The 19,802-nt window shown below is 44.7% G+C and overlaps 1 protein-coding gene across 2 annotated transcripts in view; it reads right to left on the bottom strand.

Annotated features, from left to right (window-relative positions):
- The window catches only part of RALB (RAS like proto-oncogene B), a 60,177-nt gene extending 41,177 nt beyond the window's left edge, over window positions 1-19,000 (bottom strand). For both annotated transcript variants that reach the window (XM_066280441.1, XM_066280440.1), the window contains exon 1: window positions 18,821-19,000. The gene's annotated coding sequence lies outside the window, so the exon portion shown is untranslated. The remainder of the gene's footprint in view (window positions 1-18,820) is intronic.
- Between the last annotated feature and the right edge of the window lie 802 nt (window positions 19,001-19,802).

Raw genomic sequence — 19,802 nt, 5'->3', positions numbered from 1 at the left:
AAAAGCTCTGGCTGGGTGGTTCTGTGGATAAAGTGTTGTCCTGGTGCACTGAGGTTGCAGGTTTGAGCCCTGGTCAGGACACGTATAAGAAGCAATCAATGAGTGCACAACTAAATGGAACTAAGTGAAACGAGTTGATGCTTCTCTCTCTCTCTCTCTCTTTCAATGGAAAAAAACGTTTAAAGAAGAGTAAATATCACCCCAGCTGGATAACTCAGTTGTGTTAGAGCATTGTCCCAGCACACAAAGATCGTGGGTTTGATCCCTGGTCACACACACTGGGCTGCTCCTTCATGGATTGTGGTGGGGTTAGGGGAAAGACCTTCAAACTTGGTGTGAAATACTGGGATTTGTATCAATGACACAGAACTAAAAATCAGAAAGCTCATTTTAAGAGAAAGAAAAGCACAGGCAACTAGAGCACAAGTTTTCAGACAAAGACCTGGGAGGAAAAGTGCAGGAGGAGCAGTTATATTATATACCCAAAATAATGAAAACAGAGACGTGAACATATATCTGTACACCCATGCTCATGGTAGCATTATTTACAACAGTCAAAAGGCGGATGCAATCCAAGAGTCTGATGGATGAATGGAAAACAAACTGTGGTACCGAATACCTATACAATGCAATATTATTCAGTCTAAAAAGGAATGAAATGTTGACACATACTACAACATGAATGAATCTTGAGGACATTATGCTAAGTGAAATAAGCCAGACACAAAAGATCAAATACCATGCATGACTCCACCTACATAAGGTACACAGGGATGGAAAATAGAATAGTGGGCGCCAAGGGCTAGGGGGAGGAAAGGACGGGGAGTTCATGTTTAATGGGCAGAGTTTCAAGATGGGATAGATAATGATTGTATAACAATGTGAATGTACTTAACCCTTTGAGTAGTTTTTGTCATGCTCGCTGACCCCCGGGAGTGAGTTTATTTTCAAAAAATAAAATTAGTTCCAGTTACAGTTTTATTAACTTAAAATCATGTTTATTGAATAACCAATTTATGGAAACAAGAAGAACATATATTTTGGCTTTTTTTAATGTTGTCTTACACATTTTTAAAATAAAAACTTTTGTTACGATTGTATTCTGAATGGTCAGGAGGCACAGGACATACATGAACATTTGTACTGCTCAAGGGTTAATGCCACTAAACTAACTGTATACTTATAAACGCTTAAAATAGAAAATTTTATGTTGTGTATAACAAAATTTTTTAAAAAGTAGTTATATACCCACTGTAGTGTGGGACGGGAGGGAAAACACTTGACTTGAAGTCTAGAGTCCACTTATTAGGAAACCAATGACCTGTTGAAGTGGCTTTCCTCAGCCTCACTCTGATCTATGAAATAGATACCTATATCCTCAGGGCTACAATGAAAACGAAATAAGAAAACACCTAGCATAATATCGGGCTCTGAGTAAGCACTTAATTTCTTTTTAATGTCACGTTGATAGTTTAGAAAGTCTTGAGGAAGAAATTGGAGTCAAAGTCATGTTAAGGCAGGATGAGCTTCAAGTCCTTAAATGGAAGATGTAGGCAAGGGAGATATCTTTGCCCTGACAGCTGAGATGACGCCTCTCACTATAATGACGAGGCAACTCACTTGACCCCACAGAGCCTCAATTCTGCACCTGAAGAAGAGAGACAGTACTTGCCCTGCTCATCTCACAGAATAACTGGGGACGAGCAAATCGGAATGTACTGTTCAAGAACAAATTCAATGGAGTAAACCTGAAGACCTAATTGGCTGTATTAAGCATCCCGTCTAACAACTAGAAGGGCACACAAAAGAACTGTACAAAATGGAAGGTTTTTATAGGCAGAAAGAAGGTAGGCAAGAAAGTTAAAAGAGTAGATTATTTCAGGCCAAAGTCACTTTCACTTAGGGGAAGGTAGAGGTCTTAACAGTTAGATGACCTCACTACTGCTTACCAGGGAATTCTAGATTGATTGGTCTAAAATTCCACATTCCTGGGAGAGGCTGAAACTCAACTAGGTTAGGTATTAAGTATTGGTACAGCCTAGCAAAAGTGACTTCATTTTGAATCTGTTTCTTTTCAATAGTACTAAAGGCTTTGAGAACCTTGACAGCATTTTCAAAACGAAAATAAGAGTAACAGTATTATCATCAATAGAAGTCTTTAGACCAGGGGTAGTCAACCTTTTTATACCTACCGCCCACTTTTGTATCTCTGTTAGTAGTAAAATTTTCTAATCGCCCACTGGTTGCACAGTAATGGTGATTTATAAAGTAGGGAAGTAACTTTACTTTATAAAATTTATAAAGCAGAGTTACAGCAAGTTAAAGCATATAATAATAATTACTTATCAAGTACTTTATGTCAGATTTTCACTAAGTTTGGCAGGATAAATCTTTATAAAACAACTTACCATAGTTAAATCTGTGTGTTTTGTTTGTTTTTCATTTTTCTGAAGTTGGGAACAGGGAGAGACAGTCAGACAGACTCCCGCATGCGCCCGACCGGGATCCACCCAGCACGCCCACCAGGGGCGAAGCTCTGCCCACCAGGGGGCGATGCTCTGCCCATCCTGGGCGTCGCCATGTTGTGACCAGAACCACTCTAGCGCCTGAGGCAGAGGCCACAGAGCCATCCCCAGTGCCTGGGCCATCTTTGCTCCAATGGAGCCTTGGCTGCGGGAGGGGAAGAGAGAGACAGAGAGGAAAGCACGGCGGAGGGGTGGAGAAGCAAATGGGCGCTTCTCCTGTGTGCCCTGGCCGGGAATCGAACCCGGGTCCTCCGCACGCCAGGCCGACGCTCTACCGCTGAGCCAACTGGCCAGGTAAATCTGTGTTTTTATTTATACTTTGGTTGCTCTGCTACCACCCACCATGAAAGCTGGAACGCCCACTAGTGGGCGGTAGGGACCAGGTTGACTACCATTGCTTTAGACTAATAAAACGTTTTTTAAGAGTTGGTTAACTCTTGCCCTGGCCGGTTGGCTCAGCGGTAGAGCGTCGGCCTGGCGTGCGGAGGACCCGGGTTCGATTCCCGGCCAGGGCACACTCGGAGAAGCGCCCATTTGCTTCTCCACCCCTCCGCCGCGCTTTCCTCTCTGTCTCTCTCTTCCCCTCCCACAGCCAAGGCTCCATTGGAGCAAAGATGGCCCGGGCGCTGGGGATGGCTCTTTGGCCTCTGCCCCAGGCGCTAGAGTGGCTCTGGTCGCGGCAGAGTGATGCCCCAGAGGGGCAGAGCATCGCCCCCTGGTGGGCAGGGTGTCGCCCCTGGTGGGCATGCCGGGTGGATCCCGGTCGGGCACATGCGGGAGTCTGTCTGACTGTCTCTCCCCGTTTCCAGCTTCAGAAAAAAAAAAAGAAAAAAAAAGAGTTGGTTAACTCTTTCATGGGCAGGCACCATGGACTGGTGGTTGAAAAACACTGCTTTAGACCCTTCTTTCTTCTCTGTTGCCCCAAAAGACAATGTCGCTTGCCTTCAGAGTCATTATTGATGGGCATTTCATAAACTGCCCTATATCTCACCAAGCAGGTCCATAAGTTTCTCTAACAGAAAGTCTTAAACTTTGTTCTCTTCCCTGCTGTGTTGGTACAAAGCCTTAAGGACCCAGCCCAAGGAAACCACCACCTATCCAGCCAAGACTTGGGAATTACAGTTCTAGAACAGGGTTCACCACTCCCCAAGAGGGCCACATACTGCGAAACATCCCCTCTATTGAGTCACCAACAGAAGTTAAGGCATCCTCTTACAAAGAGAAGTTCTCATACCAACAGACTGCATCCATCACCAGAAATGACTAATTCCACTGCCACCCCAGCCTCAAGCCCTTGGAAACACCAGCAAATTCTTCAAGACTGGCCACCTCTAAGAATGTTCCTCTACCTTCTGTCTTTCTCTGAGACTTGGATGTGCCCTGGGGACATCAAAGCTTAAGCAAATGCTGTTTTTCCTCTCGTGCCATGTACCTCTGGGCCAGGAGGTGATATGAGTCCTTCCTCTTTCCCCACTGACATTTCCAATTCAATACTTCTCTTACCCAGTCCGATAATCTCCTTCCTTTTGCAAAAGCCCTGTACCTTTAGGGTTTGGTTAATACCCTTTCCTCCACCTTGCTGCTATCATCTGTGGACCTCCTCATCACTTCCCTCATATACTGATGGGGTTCACAGACCTCCTTTCCACTCGCTCCTTCCATCTTATTCAGTGACTTCTATGTTCATATGGATGACCTATCTAAGAGCTTGGCCTCTCTTCTGCTGTGACTTTCTTTCTAAAGGACTAAGGCAGCTCTACCTAGGCTCACTTCTATCATTATGACCTTACCTCTTCTATCCTAAGCCCTTCCTTTGTTTCACTGTCCCCTGTTTTAATACACACACCCTCAAAATCACCTGGACTTGTGTCACAAAAATTTTCCTGCACGAAGTCAAGAACCCAGTCATTCCACATCATGCTGGGACAGACCCACCTCACTCCTGGTCCCTTTCCAATGACAACTCTACTAACTCCATCTCCAAAATGCATTTTAAATCCATCTGCTTCTTTCATCCCCTCTGTCACACCCCAGTCCCAACCACCAGCCATTGAACAGCCACTGCTTCCTGACTGACTTCTCAGTGCTACTTCAGCTTCTCATCAATCTGCCCTCCACATAGTCCCTATGGTGACTGTATGGCCAGTAGCTGCGGCCAGCACCACAGCTGCCTGGCCTGTGCAGGTTCCCATTTGATTTGGACAGATGGTAATAAAACACCAGAGCCAAGAACTGGTGGGCCATTAGCTTTAATCCTAGCTTGCACCTGGCGGGCAAGAAATATACACAGTGGGAAAACACTTCCCTTTCCATTCAGGGCTCCCAAAGCCACTAACTTTCTCCAGTTTTTTCCTAGAATCAAAGGCCCAATAGTCTCATTCAGTCCCCTCTGCACGCCTCCATTTTGCTGGCTTCCTCCTTTGCTCCAACCACATGGTCTCTCCTAAAATGGCCTCCTAGCTCCTCCTTTTTTTTTACTTTTTTTTTTTTTTTTTTTTTTACAGAGAGAGAGTGAATCAGAGAGAGGGATAGACAGGGACAGACAGACAGGAGCAGAGAGAGATGAGAAGCATCAATCATCAGCTTTTCATTGCGCGTTGCAACACCCTAGTTGTTCATTGATTGCTTTCTCACATGTGCCCTGACCGTGGGCCTTCAGCAGACCGAGTAACCCCTTGCTCAAGCCAGAGACCTTGGGTTCAAGCTGGTGGGCTTTTTTTGCCCAAACCATATGAGCCCACGCTCAAGCTGGCAACCTCAGGGTCCCAAACCTGGGTCCTTCTGCCTCCCAGTCCGACGCTCCATCCACTGCGCCACCGCCTGGTCAGGCTAGCTCCTCCTTTTAAAACTTTTTGGTACAAAAGCCCTCCCCCAGCACACATTAGCATAGCCAAGCCTCTTCCCAAGCATGAAGGTTATCAGCTGCCCCACACGGGTAGTGCCATCTTTAATAATAAAAGTAAGCATAAAAATCACATTAAGCTGGCCCTGGCCGGTTGGCTCAGCGGTAGAGCGTCGGCCTGGCGTGCAGGAGTCCCGGGTTCGATTCCCCGCCAGGGCATACAGGAGAGGCGCCCATTTGCTTCTCTACCCCTCCCCCTCTCCGTCTCTCTCTTCCCCTCCCCCAGTGAGGCTCCATTGGAGCAAAGATGGCCCGGGCACTGGGGATGGCTCTGTGACCTCTGCCTCAGGTGCTAGAATGGCTCTGGACGCAACAGAGTGAAGCCCCAGAGGGGCAAAGCATCGCCCCCTGGTGGGCATGCCGGGTGGATCCCGGTCGAGCGCATGCGGGAGTCTGTCTGACTGCCTCCCCGTTTCCAGCTTTGGAAAAATGAAAAAAGAAAAAAAAAATCACATTAAACTTATTTGCCAAACAGTGACTTTCCCACAAATGCAAAAGAAAGTGTGTGAAAGCCCTTGAATGGCTCCCATGAGTAAAATCCAAGCCCTCTATTCATCATGGCCTGCAAGGCCATCCCTGACCATTCCCCGGCCAGCTATGTCTTCTGCCAGTTCCCTGAGGGTGCCAAGCACTCCACCCCTTCTACACGCTCTACTCTTGTGTAGCATTGCCTTTAGGAAGACCTGGCCAGAGGAAGCAAGGTACCATCAGTGGCTCAGTGGTAGAGTGTCGGCCTGGCGTGTGGAAGTCCCGGGTTCGAATCCCGGCCAAGGCACACAAAAAAAGCACCCATTTGCTTCTCCACCCTTCCCCTCTCTTTCCTCTCTGTCTCTCTATTCCTCTCCCACAGCCAAGGCTCCACTGGAACAAAGCTGGCGCAGGCGCTGAGGATGGCTTCATGGCCTCTGCCTCAGGTGCTAGAATGGCTCTGGTTGCAATGGAGCAATGGCCCAGATGGGCAGAGCATGGCCCCCTAGTGGACATGCTGGGTGGATCCTGGTCAGGCACATGCAGGAGTCTGTCTCTCTGCCTCTCTACTTCTCACTTCAGAAAAATACAAAAAAAAGAAAGTTAGAGGCATAGAGTTTTTAGTGATGGAAGGAAACTTAGAGGTCACTTAATTAGGCTTTAGGCTCAGGATTCCAAAACTCTTCTCTCTACCTATGGACACCAGAAAGATTTCACCTAGAAGCTAAAAGAATAAAGCCCTTCTATCCAGAAGAAAAATGAAGAACTGCTAAGCAAATAAATATTGTCCAAAGATTTAAAATAATTGGGGGTGGAGGGTTCTGATTTAACTTTGCCAAGATTTCTTCAGTTACTTTGCCAGTAAGTTTTATTTTTTAAAATTATGGATAATTAATGACTAATTTTAAGCTGTTCATCAAGGAGTTCATTTTGGCAATAATTTTTCACCAATTTGTTTTAGGATTAAAAAAAACAACTCAGCTATTCCATTTGGTTTAGAAACCAGCAAGATTCAAATTGCTAATTTCCATACCTGCTGCATATTCAGCTGATTAATTCTAGCATCTGACAATGAAGAACCAGAACAAAGAGCATAAAATTTCAAGTATAATATTAAAAGTTTCTCGAATGGCAAAAACTCCAGCTGTAGTTTTTCTAAAATTTTAGTGAGAGGAGAGAAGGCAGAGACAGACACCCCCATGTGCCCCAACTAGGATCCACCCAGCAAGCCCACTAGGGAGCGATGCTCTACCCATCTGGGGCCCTTGTTCCATTGCAACTGCAGCTATTTTTTTAGCACCTGAGGCAGAAACCATGAAGCCATCCTCAGCACCTGGGGTCAACTCACTCTAATTGAGCCTTGGCTGCAGGAGGGGAGGAAAAGAGAAAGAAAGAGAGAGAGAGGGAGGGAGAGAGAAGTGGGGGTGGGTGGAGAAGCAGATGGGCACTTCTTCTATGTGCCCTGACCAGGAATCGAATCCAGGACTTCCACATGCCAGGCCTACACTCTACCACTGAGCCAGCTGGCCAGGGCCACTCTGGCTGTATTTTAATCTCTTACAGTACATACTTTAGTAAGCTTCTGAAACAAATTTTCTCAATAATATCTGGTCTAAATCTTTAAAAAGAAATTGTGAGAGCTTGCATCCAAGGATGCCAATGATCCTCAAGCTCCCCTTGTACGGGCAGATGCTGAGCCAGAAGAACCCAGCCAAACTGCTCCAAACTCCTGAACTGAAATTGTGAGATAATAAATGCCTGTTGTTTTAAGCTGCTAAATTCAGGATAATGTATTACACAGCAATAGAAAATTCATTCAAAAGACAGACAAACATTAGAGGACCAAACTACTATACCTTTAACTCATGCCATATGCTAAGTAAAAGTTCATAACGGGTTATTTTAATTTGGGCTATTTAATTTCATTGGTGTTTATCTGGTATGGATTAGCAACCTAACTTAATATTTTCTGTCAATTCCCAATCTAGTGGACCTAAAAGATACTATATATAAGTTGCCCACAAAGCAATGACAAAAGCTACAATGACAATAATATACTGCTCATAAAGATTAGGGGATATTTCAAAATATAAACATGAAGCTACAAAATATCCCCTAATTATTATGAGCAATATATATTAGCAATCATCAATTAATAGCACCTTCTTCTGCATTTAGATTTGAATTTCTAAAACGGCAAAAGAGATCACTAAAAATTCACCTACATCTAAGAACACTCAGAAAATTTGTAAGTCTTTACTTTTTAAATTTTTTAAAATTTATTTATTGATTTTAGGTTGGGGGTTAGAAAGAGACAGAAACATCAATCTGTTTCTGCATGTGCCCTGACTAGGGATCAAACTGGCAACCTTTGCCTATCAGGGCAACTATCTAACCAACAAGCTATCCAGCCAGAGCAGCAGTTACTATTTTAAAGAGTAACACAAACTTGAAGTTGAGACCTGGTTGGCATTTTGTAGTTGCTGTAGTAACCACATACTTTGTGGTTTTGATAATCAGCTTCCACACTCTCCATCTTTCTTTCCAAAGCTCATCACCCTCCGGCCTACTGGCCCCTCTACTTCTGAAGCATTTAAGAATATGAACACACCCACACCAGGTACCAAAAGAACTGAGGAACTAGGAGAAGACAAGATGGCGCTGGAGTAGGCGGACGTACCAACATCCACCTCCCAGAACCAAAGTGGATTACAAACTAATTTTAAGAACTATCATCTGGAAAAACCAACTTTGGACTAAACTAAGAGGACTCTTCAACCAAGGAACACTGAAGAAGCCACACCAAGACTGGTAGGAAAAGCAGAAATGTGGAGAGGGCTGCCCAGCTCCCCAGAGCAAATGGCAGCCGGGAGAGACTCACGTGGCGGGAAGTGAGTTTAGCAGAGAGGGGAGGGTCCTGAGCCCCAGGAACAAAGCCCCAGCCTGCATCCCCAGAGCCTAGAAGAGGTGTACAGACAGTATTTAGCTGGAAAAAAGTCAGGATACTGTTTCTGAGAAAGAGACTGATTTCTCAGACCCAGGATTCTTCTTAAAGGGACCACGCAGAACACCTCTCACAAACACTCACCTGGGGCTCCTGGGGACGGGGAGAGAGGAAAGGACTGGAGTAGCAGGAAGAGAGTGTAATCTAGGAGGCACAGGGAGAAACATTTTGGGAGACAGAGTCACCCTAACCCCTGGGCCGAGTCACTCCCCAAATCTGAAGTGAATATTTCCCCTGGAAAGAGCAATACCAAGAAAGGGAAGCAGGACACCAGCCAAACAAGCTCTCCTGAAGCACTCAGAGCAGAGTCGCTTAGAAGGAGTGAGCCTTTGGCCCTGGCCGGTTGGCTCAGCGGTACAGCGTCGGCCTGGCATGCGGGGGACCCGGGTTCGATTCCCGCCAGGGCACATAGGAGAAGTGCCCATTTGCTTCTCCACTCCCCACCTCCTCCTTCCTCTCTGTCTCTCTCTTCCCCTCCCGCAGCCAAGGCTCCATTGGAGCGGGGATGGCCCGGGTGCTGGGGATGGCTCCTTGGCCTTTGCCCCAGGCGCTGGAGTGGCTCTGGTCGCAACACAGCAACGCCCCGGAGGGGCAGAGCATCGCCCCCTGGTGGGCAGAGCGTCACCCCTGGTGGCCGTGCCGGGTGGATCCCGGTCGGGCGCATGCAGACTCTGTCTGACTGTCTCTCCCCGTTTCCAGCTTCAGAAAAATAAAAAAATTAAAAAAAAAAAAGGAGTGAGCTTTCGGGACTACAGTAGGGAGTCTTAGGGTCTGAGCTGCAGCGCCCACACCCACACGGCTGAGGGCTCGCTGGAGGGCGGGCGGTGGCGGGACGCGGAAACACGGTTCTGTCAGCAAGGGTAGAAGCCGGCTGGCCACCACTGGGCCCAGGCGTGAGCTCAGTCTTGCCCGGGTGGGGAGGGGGGGGCGTGAAAAAGCGGTCAAGCCCAGCTGCGGGTAGCCGGTCATTCAGCCTGTGGGAGAAGGGCGGGAACCCCGGAAAGGGTGGAGACCAGCCCTTGAAAAGGGCACAGGAGCACAGCCTTGCCCTGCCTGCGGAACCGAGGCATGTGGCTTGACTTGGGAGCCAGCTCCTCCCGCAGGGGAAGTCAAAAGTCCAGAACAGGAGGAGTCCCACTACTGAACATGGACACGCACTCCTGCCTGGCCTGTGGAGCCAAGGCTTGCAGCCGTCCCACGAGTGGGCTCCTCCTGCAAGAGCAGGGCGAAAGCCCAGAAACAGGCAGAGACCCGCAGTTGAGCAAAGGTGTTCACCACTGCCCTCCGGGTGGAGCATAACGCCACCCACGGGGCGGGGCAAAGGCCAATGCCAATGCCACCAAGGCTTATACACCTGAGCACGTGATCACAGCCACTCCCTGAAGGAGAGGTGGAAACCACAGCAACAGCAAGGCCCATACCCAAACGCCTTAGGCAGCAACAGCAGAGGGGGTGGCGGGCCTGCAAACAGACCATACCTAGGGAACAGAGGCTACACCCAGTGAACTCCAGTGGCCAAAACTTTCCTTTACACAGAGAAAATGAGAAGGTAAAGAAATGCAACACAAATTAATTAAGAGAAATCCCCAGAAAAGGACCTGAATGAATCAGATATAACCAAATTATCAGATGCAGAGTTTAAAATAATGATTGTTACGATGCTCAAAGATATTAGAACAACAATAAATGGTCATTACAAACACCTAAATAAAGAGATAGCAAATATAAAAAAGGACATTGAAATAATAAAAAAGAATCAGTCAGAAATGACAAATACAATATCAGAAAGGAAGAACACAATGGAAGTAATTAAAAGCAGGATGGATGAAGCTGAGAATCGAATCAGCGAGTTAGAGGACACAATAAATAAAGGCATGAAAGCAGAGCAAAAAAAAGAAAAGAGACTAAAAAAATCTGAGGAAACTCTAAGAGAGCTCTGTGACACCATGAAGAGAAATAACATCCGCATCATAGGGGTTCCTGAAGAAGAAAAGAAAGAACAAGGGATAGACTCCATTCAAGCATATCATAGCTAAAAACTTCCCTCAATAAAGGCAGGAAAGCACCTCACATGTTCAAGAAGCACAGAGAACTCCATTAAAGAGAAACCCAAAGAAATCAACACCAAGATACATCATCATAATTAAAATACCAAAGCTAAATGATAAAGAGAAAATATTAAAAGCTGCTAGAGAAAAAAAGATTATCACCTACAAAGGAACCCCCATAAGGATGACTTCCGACTTCTCAACAGAAATACTTGAGGCCAGAAGGGAATGGCAAGAAATATTCAAAGTAATGCAGAACAAGAACCTACAACCAAGACTACTTTATCCAGCAAGGCTATCAATTAAAATTGAAGGAGAAATAAAAAGCTTTACAGACAAAAAAAAAAACCCAAGCAATTCACTACAACCAAACCAAAGCTGGAAGAAATGCTAAAGGGCCTGTTGTAAACAGATCAAAGGAGAAAAAGAATATAGCAAAAGAGGAATACAGTTTTAAAGAATAAAATGGCAATAAACAATTACATATCAATAATAATCTTAAATGTAAATGAATTAAATGATCCGATCAAAAGACATAGGGTAGATGCGTGGATAAGAAAACAGAACCCATACATATGCTGTCTACAAGAGACACACCTTAAAACAAAACATGCACGTAGACTAAAGATAAAAGGATGGAAAAAACTATTTCACGCAAATGGAAATGAAAAAAAAGCTGGGGTAGCAATACTTATATCAGAAAAAATGGACTTTAAAACAAAGACTATAGTTAGAGATAAAGAAGGTCACTACATAATGATAAAGGGAGCAATCCAACAGAAAGATATAATTGTTATAAATATCTACGCACCTAAAATAGGAGCACCTAATATAGGAGCACCTAAATATATAAAGCAAACTTTGATGGATTTAAAGGGCGAGGTCAACAGCAATACTATAATAGTAGGGGATTTCAATACCCCATTAACATCATTAGATAGATCTTCAAGAAAGAAAATTAACAAAGAAACAGCAGACTTAAAAGGACACACTAGATCAACTGGATTTAATAGATATCTTCAGAACCTTTCACCCTAAAACAGCAGAATATACATTCTTTTCAAGTTCTTATGGTATGGTACATTCTCTAGAATAGACCACATGTTAGGGCACAAAAGCAGTCTCAACAAATTTAAAAAGATTGAAATCATATCAAGCACTTTCTCCGATAACAATGGCATGAAACTAGAAATCAACCACTGAAAAACTGAAAAATACTCAAACACTTGGAAACTAGCATGTTATTAAATAACGAATGGGTAAACAATGAGATCAAAGAAGAAATTAAAAAATTCCTAGAAACGAACGATAATAAGCAAACAACTCAAAATTTATGGGACACAGCAAAAGCAGTCCTGAGAGGGAAGTTCATAGCATTACAGGCATACCTCAAGAAGCTAGAAAAAACTCAAATAAACAACTTGACCCTACAGCTAAAAGAACTAGAAAAAGAACAGCAAGTAAAGCCCAGAGCTAGTAGAAGGAAGGAAACAATAAAGATCAGAGCAGAAATAAATGACATAGAGGTTAAGGAAACAAACAGAGGATCAATGAAACCAGAAGTTGGTTCTTTGAAAAGGTAAATAAGATCGATGAACCTTTAACCAGACTCACCAAAAAAAAAGAGAGAGGACTCAAATAAATACAATTAGAAACGAGAGTGGAGAAATAACAACTGACACAACAGAAATACAAAATATTGTAAGAAAATACTATGAGGAACTGTACGCCAAAAAACTAGACAATCTAGATGAAATGGACAAATTCCTTGAAACATATAATCTTCCAAAAACTAATCTGGAAGAATCAGAAAACCTGAACAGACCGATTACAACGAATGAGATCGAAACAGTTAACATAAAACTCCCAACAAAGAAAAGTCCGGGGCCTGATGGCTTCACACGTGAATTCTACCAAATATTCAAAGAAGAACTAACTCCTATCCTTCTCAAACTTTTTCAAAAAATTCAAGAGGAAGGAAGACTTCCAAGCTGCTTTTATGAGGCAAGCATAATTCTGATTCCAAAACCAGGCAAAGACAACACAATGGAAAAAAATTATAGGTCAATATCCCTGATGAATGTAGATGCTAAAATCCTAAACAAAATATTAGCAAACCGGGTCCCACAATATATGAAAAAAATCATACACCATGATCAAGTGGGATTTATTCTTGGGAGGCAAGGCTGGTACAATATTCGCAAATCAATCAATATGATTCATCACATAAACAAAAGGAAGGAGAAAAACCATATGATAATTTCAATAGATGCAGAAAAAGCATTTGATAAAATCCAGCACCCATTCATGATCAAAACTCTCAGCAAAGTGGGAATACAAGGAACATACCTCAACATGATAAAGGCCATCTATGACAAACCCACAGCCAACATCACACTCAATGGGAAAAAATTAAAAGCAATCCCCATAAGATCAGAAACAATGCAGGGGTGCCCTCTTTCACCACTCTTATTCAACATAGTTCTGGAAGTCCTAGCCACAGCAATCAGACAAGAAAAAGAAATAAAAGGCATCCAAATTGGAAAAGAAGAAGTAAAACTATCATTATTTGCAGATGATATGATATTGTATATAAAAAACCCTAAAGTCTCAGTCAAAAAACTACTAGACCTGATAAATGAATTCAGCAAGGTGGCAGGATATAAAATTAATACTCAGAAATCAGAGGTATTTTTATACACTAACAATGAACTGTCAGAAAGAGAAATTAAGGAATCAATCCTCTTTACCATTGCAACCAAAAAAATAAAGTACCTAGGAATAAATTTAACCAGGGAGACTAAAGACTTGTACTCGGAAAATTATAAAACATTGATAAAAGAAATCAGGGAAGATACAAACAAGTGGAAGCATATACCGTGCTCATTGTTAGGAAGAATAAACATCATTAAAATGTCTATATTACCCAAAGCAATTTATAAATTCAATGCAATACCAATTAAAATACCAATGACTTACTTCAAAGATATAGAACACACATTCCAAAAATTTATATGGAACCAAGAGAGATCACGAATAATCTCAGCAATCTTGAAAAGGAAGAATTAAGTGGGAGGTACCACACTTCCGGATATCAAGTTATACTACAAGGCCATTGTACTCAAAACAGCCTGGTACTGGCATAAGAACAGGCAAAAGATCAATGGAACATAACTGAGAACGCAGAAATAAACCCACACTTTTACGGACATCTGATATTTGACAAAGGAGGTAAGAGCATACATTGGAGTAAAGACAGACTCTTCAACAAATGATGTTGGGAAAATTGGACAGCTACCTGCAAAAAAATAAAACTAGACCACCAACTTACACCACTCACAAAAATAAACTCAAAATTGATAAAAGACTTAAATGTAAGCTGTAAAACCATAAGCATCTTAGAAGAAAACATAGGCAGTAAGCTCTCTGACATCTCTTGCAGCAATATATTTGCTGATTTGTCTCCACAGGCAAGTGAAATAAAAGACAGGATAAACAAATGGGACTTTAGCTTCTGCACAGCTAAAGACAATAAGAACAGAATAAAAAGACAAACTACACAATGGGAGAATACATTTGACAATGCGTCTGATAAGGGGTTAATAACCAAAATTTATGAAGAACTTGTAAAACTTAATACCAGGAAGACAAACAATCCAACCCAAAAATGGGCAAAAGAAATGAATAGACACTTCTCCAAAGAGGACATACAGATGGCCAATAGGCATATGAAAAAAATGCTCAACATCACTAATTATTAGAGAAATGCAAATTAAAACCACAATGAGATATCACCTCACACCAGTCAAAATGGCGCTCATCAACAAAACAACACAGAATAAGTGCTGTCGAGGATGTGGAGAAAATGGAACCCTCCTGCACTGCTGGTGGGAATGCAGACTGGTGCAGCCACTGTGGAAACCAGTATGGAGATTCCTCAAGAAATTAAAAATCGAACTGCCTTTTGACCCAGCTATCCCACTGTTAGGAATATACGCCAAGAACACCATAGCACTGTTTGAAAAGAAGAAATGCACCCCCATGTTTATGGCAGCATTGTTCACAATAGCGAAGATCTGGAAACAGCCCAAGTGTCCATCAGTGGACGAGTGGATTAAAAAGCTTTGGTACATATATACTATGGAATACTACTCAGCCATAAGAAATGATGACATCGGATCATTTACAATAACATGGATGGACCTTGATAACATTATAGTGAGAGAAATAAGTAAATCAGAGAAAACTAAGAACTATATGATTCCATATATAAGTGGGTCATAAAAATGAGACTCAGAGACATGGACAAGAGTGTGCGGGTTACAGGGTGGGGGTAGAGGAGAGGGAGCGGGTTGGGGGAGGGGAGGGGCACGAAGAAAATCAGAAGATGACGGAAGACTATTGGACTTTGGGCGATGGGAATGCAGCATAATCAAATGTCAAAATAACCTAGAGATGTTTTCTCTGAACATATGTACCCTGATTTACCAATGTCACCCCATTAAAATTAATCAAAAAAAAAAAAAGAACTGAGGAGTTAAAGGAGACAGCTCAAGGTTAAATACCATCTTCAAGGCCAGATGTTTATCTGGTATTGATTAGCAGCAGGTCTGTGCCAAGCACACAGCTGATGCTCAATAAACACTAGCTCCCCCCCTCCTCCTTACCCACCTATGCCTCTTCCAGGTGAGTTCCATTTCCTCTGGTATTCTGGTGCTCTGATTCAGACTTATCCTCAGCTGCAGAAATTCACTAAATAAATAAATAAATCCAGGTGTCTTGCATATCTAAGAGCACGATGGTTTGTTTAGTAGCAGTTGGAGCCAATGAAAAGTGACAGAGAAACTGGAAATGGTAGAAGAGTACACCAAGATCTCTTTCAACACTGTACCTCTAGGTTGTTATAGTGTCTCAAAATTGGCTTTCAGAAAAGATTTCCAATGATGTTTCCAAATTCCTTAACTGGATAAGAATTTAGTAACTGAATACAAAGAGGTATTGTGTGGTTGGGTGATGTGGCACAAAGGATTATCTCAATTCTGGTTTAAAAATGTTCAGTCTCAAGCTAGCTTCAGCCAAGGCAAGAGCCTTGAAGAATTAAGGCAGCAATTTAAAATTTTTCAACTTGTCCCACCTTCTACCAAAACCCATTTAGATCCCGATGAGGCTCCAATTCTTGTTTTCCTACCTTCATGTGTCTAGGTCCCATATTCCCAAAGATATCTAATAATATATCCCACTTTTTCCACACAAATTCCTGGGAAAGGTTCTATTCCTCAGGCATAAGGAAACCCTGCTGACATCTCAGATAAGAGTACCCACTTTTCCAGTGAGAAATAAAGTGAATAGGAAAGGAAGACCCAGTTGCACTCAGAAGGAAGTAGACTAACTCACTGAACTAAAACCACATACAAAAGATGTGTATTTTTGGCCTCATTCCCACCCCCACTACTATAAGGAACACCTTAAACACTCCTTATTTAATCCTAGCAAGCAGGTTACCTATTATCACTTTTTTACAGCAATGGACTCTGTGGCACAGAGAGGTGAAAGCCATACTCGAGATCACTCACTAATACATTTTCAGAACCAGCATCAAACCTAGGTCTTCACACCCTGCCCTCCAGATCTCCCCAATATTCAATGGTACCATTCAGTCATCCCATTTCTGGGACCTTCGGTATTCTACTTTTGCTGCTCCAGGTTTAAGAAAAATTGACAACCTGTTTCAAGCTTTAACATCCAAGAATCTTGTTGCTCTGCTTAGAACATGTCTCATTTACACATCAAAAAGATACGCTGCTAGCCTGACCAGGTGGTGGCGCAGTGGATAGAGCGTCTGACTGGGATGCAGAGGACCCAGGTTCGAGACCCCGAGGTCGCCAGCTTGAGCGCCGGCTCATCTGGTTTGAGCAAAAAGTCCACCAGCTTGAAACCAAGGTTGCTGGCTCCAGCAAGGGGTTACTCAGTCTGCTGAAGGCCCGCGGTTAAGGCACATATGAGAAAGCAATCAATGAACTAAGTTGTCGCAAAGTTCAATGAAAAACTAATGATTGATGCTTCTCATCTCTCCGTACCTGTCTGTCTGTCCCTGTCTATCCCTCTTTCTGACTCTCTGTCTCTGTAAAAAATAAAAATAAATTAAAAAATTATATATATACATATATATATATATATATATATATATTAAAAAGATACGCTGTCCCTTCCGATTATCAGAGCTCACTATCTATCCCCAAAATTTAACAGAAAGAAATGAGGTTAGGAAACTAGGACAAAGCAGAAAGTTTGCTGTTGTACAAGGGCTGAAATCAAGGCACAGATGACTCAAACGAACAATCAGCCAAGCCTCTTCCACTGGCAACTCTAAATCAGTCCGCAAACACAAGAACTTCTCCCCAGTCGACTCACCTGATTAACAACATCAGAACTACAATGTTTCCAGTATTCACCTGAAAATTAGCACAAAAAGGACACTGCTGGAACAAGCAGCCCGGGAGCGTCTATCTCTGCCACTAGCAGTTCTGAACAAACCACGGATAAACTCATATACCAATAAGAAGGCAAGAAAAAGATGTTGAAGCCTGGTCCACGCACAGTTGGAGTCCATGCAGCTTGTTCCTATCAGCAGACACTTTCAGTGCCAGTCCCTATCAGTAAGAAACTTCAGGAGGGGGCAGGGGAAGGAGAAACAACTTCATGCTCATTTGCAAAACAAGATCAAAACCAGACGAAACAACTTTCAGAACATGGTCTCTGTTCAGCCAAGTTCTTAAGGTACTTTTTGAGTTTTTGCAACACGTTAGCTCAGTGGTAGTCAACCTGGTCCCTACCGCCCACTAGTGGGCATTCCAGCTTTCATGGTGGGGGTAGGGGAGCAACCAAAGAATAAATAAAAACACAGATTTAACTATAGTAAGTTGTTTTATAAAGATTTATTCTGGGCCCTGGCTGGTTGGCTCAGCGGTAGAGCGTCGGCCTGGCGTGCAGGAGACCCGGGTTCGATTCCCGGCCAGGGCACACTCGGAGAAGCGCCCATTTGCTTCTCCACCCCCACCACCTTCCTCTCTGTCTCTCTCTTCCCCTCCCGCAGCCAAGGCTCCATTGGAGCAAGGATGGCCTGGGCGCTGGGGATGGCTCCTTGGCCTCTGCCCCAGGCGCTAGAGTGGCTCTGGTCGGGGCAGAGTGACGCCCTGGAGGGGCAGAGCATCGCCCCTGGTGGGCGTGCGGGGTGGATACCAGTCGGGCGCATGTGGGAGTCTGTCTGTCTCTCCCCGTTTCCAGATTCAGAAGAAAAAAAAAAAAGATTTATTCTGCCAAACTTAGTGAGAATCCGGCATAAAGTACTTGGTAAGTAATTATTATTATATGCTTTAACTAGCTGTAACTCTGCTTTAAAAACTTTATGAAGTTACTTCCCTACTTTATAAATCACCATTACTGTGGAACCGGTGGGCGGTTAGAAAATTTTACTACTAACAGATACAAAAGTGGGCGGTAGGTATAAAAGGGTTGACCATCCCTGCCCCACAGTGGCAACTAAGGGACTAAGGAAGTGGACTGCCCTCAGGCCTGAGATCGGAAAGGGCAGGAAGTGGAAGCATTTGTGGGAAAAGGTTAGGAGAGGCGGAAAGAGTGAGGCTGGGCGCCGCCCCCATTTCCTGAGCTCCAATCGGGTCTAGAAGGCCGGGAGGCTTAACCCAAGGACCCACAGAGCCGCAGCTCCCGGAAGGCGCTAGGTGTCCCACTGCCGGCCACAGCCCTACGGGGAGATCGCGCGCAGGAGGCCATGGAGCGCCGGGTGGGGCACCCCACTTCCCCAGCCGCGCCCCACTCCGCCCCAGGGGGTTCCTGCCAGGGCCCGGACACTCACCTGGGACAGTCCGGCACCACCTCAGCGGTCCGCAACGCGCGCACCGCTCTTAAACCTGCGCGGCCCTCTCCTTCACCTCCACCCGAAGCCGGACCCCAGCAATCCCCTGCCGATTTGTCATTGAGCAGAGGAATATCACTTCCCCACCCCTGAGCGCGCCCCCGGCGTCGCGTAGGCAACCCCGCCTCTCGAGAGCGCGCCCTCCCTTCCGCTCCCACCACTGGAGCCCACGCCCACTTAGTGCCTATTAGCCAATCTGAAGCGGAGCTTCCAAGCCTCGGGAGGCCGAGGAGTACGCTTGGCCAATGCTAAGCCGCCTCAGGCTGGAGGGGCGGGCTCGGCGCGCCTGCCCCCCCCCCCCGTTCCGTTTCCTCCGCCCGCAGCGGGGAGTGCTGCACGCGACGGATGCTGAAGTGGCGTCTGGAGTTGGTCTGGGGGCTGTGGGTGTGAACTGGTTGAGGGCGCGCCCGCAGTGGGTTTAGGGTTTAGGTAAGGGCGAAGCCAAAGTAGCGGAAAGCAAAAGGAAAGGGCCGTCATGAGGCAGAAAACTTAGGAAAAGTAAGATGCGGCGCGCGGCTGGGCTGTCAGGATGCCCGCGGGGATGTCCTGAGGAGGGACCGCCTGCCTCCAAGGCTCGCTTGGCTAGTGACTTCCCAGGAGCAGTCATGGGGTTACTTGACCAATTCCTAGCAATACTTTGCCCAGGTCACAAGTGCAAGAATTCTAACCCTGGCCCTAGCCTCGAGGCAGGAAGTGCAGTGGGAAAACCCAAGGCCAGCAAGTTTTCCTCCCACAACCTGCCCCTGTCCTCGTCCTCCAAAGCCCAGGAACTTGTGACTATCCATATAGGGCTTCACCTCGGGTTGTTTCTCAACTAACCGCCCCTTCCTAAAGCCGAATCCTCCCCCCACCACCTCCGTGGGATTTGTGTCCCCTACCCCCCACCCCTACACAGACCTCATGGCACAACGCCCTGTTGCAA

The sequence above is a fragment of the Saccopteryx bilineata genome, chromosome 5 (assembly GCF_036850765.1).
Source record: "Saccopteryx bilineata isolate mSacBil1 chromosome 5, mSacBil1_pri_phased_curated, whole genome shotgun sequence".
NCBI lineage: Eukaryota > Metazoa > Chordata > Mammalia > Chiroptera > Emballonuridae > Saccopteryx > Saccopteryx bilineata.
The sequence above is the reverse complement of the archived record's forward strand: the minus strand, read 5'-3'. Positions and strand labels throughout refer to the sequence as shown.